We start from the raw sequence: 10509 nt of genomic DNA on the forward strand, positions 1-10509 counted from the left end.
ATATATATATATATATATATATATATATATATAAAATGAAGCAAAAAACACTCTAAACTTCCAAATTTAGGAGATTGGAGAAGGAAGATGTAGTAAGTGTCACTTCACATAAAATGTAGAATTAAAAACCAATACAGCTTTAATAATACAATAAAAACCATAGAATGGTTAAAAGGGATCCCTATCCTGAATGTACAGTTAAAATGGTACAAAATGCAGAGCCTGGTGGATCAACGCGTTTCACAAGGATAAAGCACTTTATCAGGATCCATGTGCCCTTATTTCAAAAGGATGTGATGCAATATCTATATTAGAGAGTGTAACATAACATAAACATTTCTTATAATACAAAAATTCAGTATGTACATCACAGAAGAATGACGGGAGGGGGGGACCACCATATTTTTTTCCAAATGCTACCTCCCTCCCTCTTTCTCCCCTCTTTAGCGCTTCATTCTTCTGTGATGTATATATTGAATTATAAGAAATGTTGATATGTTACACACTCTATAGATATTGTATCACATCCTATATCCTGAAATAAGGGCAAGTGGATCCTGATGAAGCACTTTATCTTTGCAAAATGCACCAGGCTCTATGTTTATACCATTTTGACTGTACATTCAGGATATGGATTCCTTTTAACAATTCTATGGTTTTTATTGTAATAATTTGCCGTCCATGACCGTCCTTGGTTTGCGGCGGGTATACCAGGATGATTTCTGCACCTACAGGCATCATCCCAGTATTGCATTTTTTAACCCGTGACTCTGACTGTAGCAGAAGTGATTCAAGTGGCTAAATAGCCACACAATGACTTCTGCGGGTGGCAGAAGGGGGTCCCACCGCCTTTCCTGAACTCTGTTGTCCAATTGATCAAAAAAACGAAGAGATTTCCAGTCACAACTTACCAACCAGCCAGCGACCAACCGAATTGACCTGTCTAACAGTATACGTTAAAAACCGGGGTTTGGTTGCACACATTTGCAAATACATGCGTAAGCTGCAGGCCAATTGCACATGCAATCTAATGGATAGCTAGGGGGCAGGATATCTATCCATTAGAATGCATGTGCTTCCACTGTGGAGACTCTCAGGATTTACAGGAGTTAGGTCTCCTCCCACCTGCAGTCCTATCTCTCAGATGCTGCCCTAGAAGACTTCTTAGAAAAAGAGTTACCAGCACATCACGTGAGATCGGTTTACCAGGCCAGGCCTTTTACATTCGGGTTGGATATGTCGCAAGGCTTGATTGAACATAGCATTTGGTGAGTGCATCTTTATGGTGAAGGGAGAGCACACTGCAGGAATCGTTTAAAACACATGAGGTGTTCCATTGTTTGTACATTCACGGTTGATTCTTATAAGTTTGGTGAGTGTCCAACACTCTATATACATCACGGATGGATTAAGCATCTACTTATTTGACTGTGGACTTTATACACTTATTTAATTTTTTATTTTATACGACTATTAGCCCTGCACCCATATTTGTTTTATAGTAGGATTGAACTAACACAAAATCTGTAGGCCTGCCCAGTATCACACCTTGTTTACACAGCGTGCCTCAATGTGTAGAAAGCAGTACCAAGAGTATGATCATAAACTCGTTTCTCATCCATTGTGGGAAGTCCTATACTGTTGGAACCTCCAAAAACAGCCCATGTGAGGGGCGAGCAAACAGCAACAATGCTAACAGGCCTAACAAACTAGAACTGGGGACTACCTGAAGCCCAAGAGCTGCCTAAATCTGACACTGGATGAGGCCTAAGCCCCCCTGCCTGATGGGGGAATCTGCCAACACGATCTGAGGGAGGACAAGGAGTGCACATGATGCAAGACTAGAACCGTCACCAACCAGAGAGTATTGACTCAATTAGGGGAGAAGCATTGAACCATAGTCCAAGTGAGAAGCTAGAAAACCTGACCCTCCCCCCGAAAGGGTTGAATAATAGCAAATACTTATTTAGTAAGGAAAAACAATAATTAAACATGCTTCTTTTACGGATACATGACAATAACCAGAGAAAAAAGCCCTTGTAAAGGTAAGACTAGCCAGCTGAAGCAGAAACTTCATCTGACCCCATAAGGGTTGAGAAATGAGAATGCCATATCTGAAGGGAGTGCTGAGACAATCACCTTGCCAAATAGGTACTTCCCAAGGAAGAACTCTGAAAATGACTAGAAACCGTACCTGGAGGAGATCATGAAATGACACCCAAATCAAGCCCAGAACACAGGATTCGATCCCTTGGATACAACTTGGCTGGAAGTGTAAGGTGCGTGGGAAAAGATCCCAACAAGGGTAGGCAGGAGATACAGTTTAAAGCCTCACCATAAACCAGTGAGATGGGTTTCAACCCTAAAGGAGCAGAGGATGAAGATGAACTAGCCATACCAGTAAGCAAGAAGCCTCTGTGGGACATGTGCTTGGTGGGATCCTACTGAAAAAATAATTCTGGCTGTCTTTAGTCACAGAATGTTAGATCATAAATTAATTAATTGCGCTCTCATTTACACAAATTAACGTGCCCTCAATATTCTAGTGAAATAGTGACAAATTATGACAAAATATATATGCAGTGTCCTTTAAAAAGAAGTTGCCAAGTGAGTCCAACAACACCACAGTAATCCCACACCAACAGTGGTCAATTAGTGTCTCCTCTTCACCAGCTTGCAAGCACACGTTGATCAACGATCAGGATAGGATCAACGTGACACATCACTTCCGCCATCTTGGAATGCAAACAGCATTCTTGTATTGACGGCTGTGTTTTACCTACAATACTGTGTTTTTAACTTTTAATTTTAAATAAACCTGGATGTGCTACACTATAAGAGGCTTCTCTCCGTTAACTTCCCTTTCTGAGCGAGGATTGGTATGAGAATTTAAGGGTGCAGGAGCACCGCAGCTGGCGGGGTGCCCCGAGTTAATCCTTGTATGATCAGAACAGCGAATAAGTGAAAGTTGAACCAAATTACGCAATACTGTTTTTGACTACTTGTAATAGGGGTCAAAAAGTTCCAGTGAGTGGGCTGTGTGCTTGCATGCTGGTGAAGAGGAGACACTAATTGACCACTGTTGGTGTGGGATTACTGCGGTGTTGTTGGACTCACTTGGCAACTTTTTTTTTTTCAAAGGACACTAACAAATTATGACAAAATATATATGCAATTTCACTGGAATCACGAGCACGTTAATTTATTTGTGTAAATGAGAGCGCGGTTAATTTATGATCGAACATCTTCAGGCTATGAGTACCTTTATAACGGGCAGCTCTCTGTCTTATATGTTGTAAACTAAAAAAAAGACAATGCTGGAGAGAGCAGGTTGATCCTCCAGATGCACAGTAATGCATATATTGTATAAATTAGGGCCGAAACTGTACATCTAAGGTAATGGCATAAGACTGCAGCTACTCTGAATCAGATGGTCAATGCAACTGGTGGCCTAGCCTCTTCTAGGGCTGCAGGGAAATTTAGAGATTGACCCATTTAGGGGAAGGTACAGGAGCGAGCTTAGAGCCTCTGCGATTAGCATCCATGTAGAATTGGTGAGTTTGGCCACAAAATTTTGTGTGACTACATTGAAGGACCTTGATGACAAGGCAGGGGACTCTGCCTCACATGACAACGCCAATGGGGCCTCGATGAGGTAGACCCATTCATTATAAGGTCACTGATTGCTAATAGAAAAACATCTTCAGAACCGTTAGAATTTGAGTGGAGGGTCACCTGATGCAGCTGGATTGTCCTCTCTAGGTGTATACGTTGCAACCATGTGGTGGTAATGCAGCTAAGTTCAGGGTAAAGCCTCACATGCTCAGGCAGCTAGTGGCCAATCAGGGGTTGAAGGTCAGAGGTGCCTGAGGTCACTATAGGCAGGCAGTAAGAATAGACAAAAGATTGGATTTCCACGCCACTCTTGCAGGAGCAGTATTAAGACAGTGCCTCAACGACACTGAATAGTGGGAAAGAATGCACAGGAGACACCATACAGTGTATAAAAGCACCCAATCCCTCAATTTTTCTTGGATAAAACCAGTGGTGAACGAACGAGGTTGCTCCTAATGCCCAGCCTGATAAACTTACTAACAAAGTGACAGGGAAAATGGGGCAGTTGGTCTTTAGAGACTGGGCAAGCAATGCCATGGGTTTTGTATCTGAAATGCACTCTGTGGCTAAGCTGTTACCAGACTGGGATCTGAAAAGTACCTAAAACAGACCCAGTGCTCAAAGTCACTTCCAGACCAGACAACTCCTGCAATGTCCAGTCCAGTGGAGTCTAGGTGCAGCGCGCCAAAACTTGGCTGAAAAAAGGCTGATGCAGATAATTGCTATATAAAGGTAAGCTCAAACAGCAAAGTAGTGAGAAACCTTGATTAATGAAGAAATTAGAGAATAAAATAAATAACCTAGGTTTTTTTTTTTTGCAGCACAGATAATGAATTCCATTCTCCTAGGACACAAAAAAAAGTAATGCATGCTGGATAAAGGAGATATTACCCTGATCTGGTCTACAGATTTTATGTTAGACATTATCCAATCCTTATATGTATGCAGCAGTATAACCTAAAAGTATATGACTTCCTGTGTGCCTCAGGGAACGAGAAAGAAAATGGAAAATTGTATCAAATACCGTAATTCTCCTTTCCTGGCGTTAATCCACGGCAGCACACATGTAATAGATGGGGCTACCATGCTGCCATGTTTGTGCCAGAAAAAGGATGGGTTAGTGCTAAAATCCTTGGGGAATGACACAGGCTGCTGTAGCGGACATTCTCCTGAAAGGGCTACTTACAGAACCTACAGTATGTGTGGCTTTTCTACATTCCAAGTTGCAGACCCAGAAGCAACACTTGAAATCAGAACTGGCTTCTATACTTTCTCTAGGTCATTGACCAAATAGGGAAGCCATCTGACCAGCATGACAGCCAGACAAACAGCCCTTTGTAGGAGGAAGTCAAGCAATGTTAGACTTCAAATTTCCTTTAATGCAAACCACTGCTTTGCACATTCAGGTTAATGTCCTCACCCTCCTCAGCACAGACTTGCCTTACCTACCTTGCTGCTCCTTTTAGCCACCTGGAGTGAAAACAACACCCTGTGTACGCTCGAAATCCCTACAATTGGGAGTTTAAATAAGTCTGAGGATTCTTGCTGTCCTCGGCCCAAGCACCATCGCAAAAAAGGGGAGGAATTTACACACTCCTTCATAACTAAGGCTCAGTTCACACTACTGCGACTTTGCCAGGCGACTCCAATTTTGAAGTGAGGGATGGGCTACACCGCAAGTAATGCCTGTGTAATCTTCCTGTAATGTCTGTTCCAAATCACATCAATTGTAGATGAAGTCTTTTGGCACAAGTTGGATAGAAGATGCTTTGAAGTAGTACAGGAACCTTTTCTAAAGTCAGAGTGACTTCAGTAGTGCTAAGAAAGCTCTCATTGACGAACGTGGGATTTCACGTCATTCGACTGAGGGGGTCTCATAAGTCGGATCCCAAGTTGCAGCATTGTGAACCGAGCCTAAAGACCAACTCCAGGAAACAAACATTATATTTTGCATTGGAGCTGCAACCTGCTTTAGAATGGTTAATTGCTTATTTCAGGTCTATAGGACATAAGCAGATCTTTTCTATCTGATCCTCCTTGGTCCTAGACTGGCCCCCACAACATTTTCTGCTCCATATGTTACCAGTATAAGGTGCTGATATCAAAAGCACCACTGCAGGTGTGATAGCCTTGCTTTGGAGAGTCCACTGCCAGGGCATGAAAGGGCGCCTATCTGCTGGGGGAGTGGAGATGCCTTTACCCTCCTGTAGACTAAGCAAGCAATTTATCTTTGCAGAGCAGGCGCGGCCCCTCCACAAGGGAGGATTTTCAAATTTCCTGGATTTGGGCTTTAATTCCTGGATATTATTTACTAGTATTAGCCAGCCAATCGTGTTTTGCAGGGCACATGTACCGACAATGAACACTGTGCCAGGAAAATAACTAAACGAACAAAGGCTTTGACTGTACAGTCACCAGCTGCGAAGTGACCTAGCTGTATTGCTGAGCTGGAGTAGATCAGTCAGCCCACTTCTGGTGTGTAGTAAGATTGTCTCAGAATAAGATTCATAAAAATACAAACTCTTATGCAAGAAAACATTTCCTTTTCTTGTATTTCAATTGTATATTTAGCCATTTGCTTGAAGTCCAGCTGTAAAGCAAAACTGGCTAGGTATGAAAATTCAAATTTTTAACAGGCAGTAACACTTTCAGCCGGCCTCATTTAGACTTGCTGTTGGGGAAGGGACAGCAAAAATGTAAGGATCAGCTGCGTTTTTCCTGCCCATCCATTAAAACATTTTTTTCAGGAGTTTAGGCCAATATGTATTCTGCTACATATTTTTGGTAAAAAAAAAAAAAAAATCAATAAGTGTATATTGATTGGTTTGCACAAAAGTTATAGCATCTGCAAACAATGCAATATTTTTATAGCATTTTTATTTTTTTTACTAGTAATGGCAGCGATAAGTGATTTTTAGTGGGACTGCGACATTGCAGCGGACAAATCGTACATCTGACACTTTTTGAGGACCAGTGACGACATTATTACAGTAATCAGTGCTTTAAAATAAATAAATGCACTATCACTGCACTGTCAGGAAAGGGGGGTACAGGGAATCAAAGGGTTAAGTGTGTGCCTAGGGGATGCATGCTAACTGTGTAGGGGATGAACTCACTGGATGAACACAGATCTGTGTTCCTGCTTAGCAGGAACACAGATCTCTGTGTTCATCCCTGACAGGCAGATCTCCATTCTGCCTCTACCAGGGATGATTGGGGGTGGCCAGCGGACAATGGGTCCACTGGACTCGTTGATTGACATACTCGCTAGCCTATCAAGGCGCGATCGCACCATCTAGCGGCTGAGCAAAACGACGTACAGATACGTAGCATTGTGTTATAGAGCCACCCTGCCGCAGTAAAAACACGGCTGGCGGTCAGCAAGTGGTTAAGGTGCATTTTTGCATTGGGGTTAAACCAAGCGATAAAGAAACCTCGCAATGCTTCCTCAGCGCCTGTCGCCACTGGAGAGCGCTTCAAATACAGATCAGGCTTCAGAGGCACAGATTTAGACGCATACACCCTTAAACAAGCCTGCACTGACCTCTGTAGCTGCAGACACTGTGGAGACATTTGTCCTTAAATTTCAAAGATTAGGTCCCAGCTTGGTTATGTCTAATTCATAGTATCTCACAGGTGAAGATCTGCAGAAATTTACTGTAGCACCATGTGATACAAAGTCAGCTCTGGACTCTTCCAGGTTCCGCTTTAGTGACTTGTCATCTGTATACTGAACACGGGGGGGGGGGTAGTAAACAACCCTCTCCTCCCCCTTGTTCAGTATGCAGACGGCAAATTGCTAGACTAGTATATATAAGTGACCAGCACTGACTGTGATGCACAGGCTTTTTTCAGGTGCTGCTCAAGCAGCTTGCCACCTGCATACTGAACACAGGGGGTCGCTCACTCAGTGCCTCTACTTGTGCTGAGCAAGTGATTCCTTGTGCTCAGTATATAGACAAGTCACTCAAGCAGCACCCAGAACAGATCAGAGCTAACTATGTAGCACAGATTACTACAGTGAATTTCTGCATCCCCCATCAGCTCCCCAGATATGAATAATTAGATGTAAACAAGACTAGACCTGTAAGTTTAAAAAAAAAATATACTGAAGTTCAGCTATGAAGCATAAGTGCAAAACAATCAGCACAAGGGACATAACTTAGGCCGGGTTCACATATATGTGGATTAAATTGGGTTTCTCCACATCCGATTTGCATGACATGCGTGCCCAGGTCGCAATGGAGCCGGTTCACACAGGTCCGGGGTGATTGTGGTCTGCATTCCAAAAGGTTCCTGTGTGTCCTTGGGTCCAGTTCCGGTGCAAAATCAGGCAAAAAAATTGGACCCGATTTGCATCTGAACCAGTGAACAGGGACGCACCAGACCCCATGCTGGGAACCACAGTCGCACATATGTGAACCCGGTCTAACAGTCCTTAGGATGTTGTCCCATGTGATGTCTCTTCTATTGGTTGAAGTCATCATCGTCCATGCCCCAGCCCTGCCGCCTTAATCTCCCAGTGCGGTGGGGTTTAACAGAAACAAGGGACTATCACAGGCTTTAATCAATAGAGCCTAAATATGCCTGCCCTTTGCTCCTAGCAGATACATTCATAGAAGCCGTACTCTAGCTTCTGTGAATTAATCATGATCTATGAATGGAGGGAGTAGCCTTTTGTCATCCATTCATAGATCTGGTTTCATTCATAGAAGCTAGAGTAGGGCTCCTATGTATGTAGCTGCTAGGAGGAAAGGGCGAGTATAGTCAGGCTCTTTTGATGGGAGTCTGCCACAGCTTTAGTTGTAGCAGATTACTGCGCGCAAGGTTTGGGCATGGACAGAGGAGGATTTCACCTTAAAATAGAGACATCAGCACAAGGGACATCTTACAAACTAAGTTATGTTATTCAAGTTACTTGGCTGCACTTAGGCTTTAAGGTGGTTTGTCACCCTCAAGTTAGCCTCCTATCCATCCCCTCCTTTTCACGCAGCACTCTTTTTTTCTGTAAAATCTTCAGGCCCGCCCCTCCTTTCATGTAATTTGCCTAGGGGAAGGATGCATTATCCCCCCTGGGATTAGTATGTCACATATCCCAGGGGGTACAGTCCATTTAGAAAGAAGTGGGGGGGCATGCTTAGTTGCGCATCATTAGAAGGCCCAGCGGCTGAACTCAGAAAAGCCGACGGGCCTCACGATGACATCAGATAAGAAGATGGTGGCGCAGGGCAGAATTCTGCAGGACGCCACAGGATCCACTGAGCAGGTAAGCCTAAATGGTTACAATCTCCCATAAAGTTTGCATTCAGCTGAAAGAAAAAAAAAAAGTGATAAGATGGAGATTTGCTTTACATTTTATTTCAGTGCCTCAGCTCACCTTGTGCCCCCCTCTTAGCCGAAACTCAGCAGCTCAGCTCACCCTGCTACCCCCCTAAGCAGTGATTCAGAAGCTCACCTACCATCCTTCTAATAGCCAAGAGCAGATCAGATTGCAGAGACCTGATCTGAATGCCTTTAGTGCTTCTCTTGTGAACTTTGAGGATCAATTGCTTCACAGTGCCTGCAGCTACAGTGCCTTAAAGTATTTATACCCCTTGAAATTTTACACATTTTGTCATGTTACACCAAAAAACATAAATGGATTTTATGTAATAGACCAACACAAAGTGGCACATAATTGTGAAATGGAAGGAAAATAAAAAATGGTTTTCAATTTTTTTACAAATAAATATCTGAAAAGTGTGGTGTGCATTTGTATTCAGCCCCCTTTACTCAGGTACACCCAACTAAAATCTAGTGGAACCAATTGCCTTCAGAAGTCACCTAATTAGTAAATAGAGTCCACCTGTGTGTAATTTAATCTCGGTATAAATACAGCTGTTCTGTGAAAACCCTCAGAGGTTTGTTAGAGAACCTTAGTGAACAAACAGCGTCATGGAGGCCAAGGAACACACCAGACAGGTCAGGGATAAAGGTGTGGAGAAGTTTAAAGCAGGGTTAGGTTATAAAAAAATATCCCAAGCATTGAACATCTCACGGAGCGCTGTTCAATCCATCATCCGAAAATGGAAAGAGTATGACAACTACAAACCTACCAAGACATGGCCGTCCACCTAAACTAACAGGTCAGGCAAGGAGAGCATTCATCAGAGAAGCAGCCAAGAGGCCTATGGTAAGTCTGGAGGAGCTGCAGAGATCCACAGCTCAGGTGGGAGAATCTGTCCACAGGACAACTATTAGTCGGCACTCCACAAACCGGCCCTTTATGGAAGAGTGGCAAGAAGAAAACCATTGTTGAAAGAGCCCTAAGAAATCCCGTTTGCGAGAAGCCATGTGGAAGAAGGTGCTCTGGTCAGATGAGACCAGAATTTAACTTTTTGGCTCTAAAAGCAAAACGCTATGTGTGGCGGAAAACTAACACTGCACACATCACCCTGAACACACCATCCCCACTGTGAAACATGGTGGTGGCAGCATCATATTGAGGGGATGCTTTTCTTCAGCAGGAACGGGGAAGTTGGATGGAGCCAAATACAGGGCAATCTTAGAAGAAAACCTGTTAGAGTCTGCAAAAGACTTGAGACTGGGGCGGAGGTTCACCTTCCAGCAAGACAATGACCCTAAACATACAGCCAGAGCTACAATGGAATGGTTTATATCAAACCATATTCATGTGTTAGAATGGCCAGTCAAAGTCCAGAGCTAAATCCAATGTGTCAAAACCTGAAAATGTCTCTTCACAGACGCTCTCCATCCATTCTGACAGAGCTTGAGCTATTTTGAAAAGAAGAATGGGCAAAAATGTCCCTCTCTAGATGTGCAAAGCTGGTAGAGACATCCCCAAAAAGAGTTGCAGCTGTGATTGTAGTGAAAGGCAGTTCTACAAAGTACTGA

Source organism: Pelophylax lessonae (genome assembly GCF_965119305.1).
Source record: "Pelophylax lessonae genome assembly, chromosome: 12".
Lineage (NCBI taxonomy): Eukaryota > Metazoa > Chordata > Amphibia > Anura > Ranidae > Pelophylax > Pelophylax lessonae.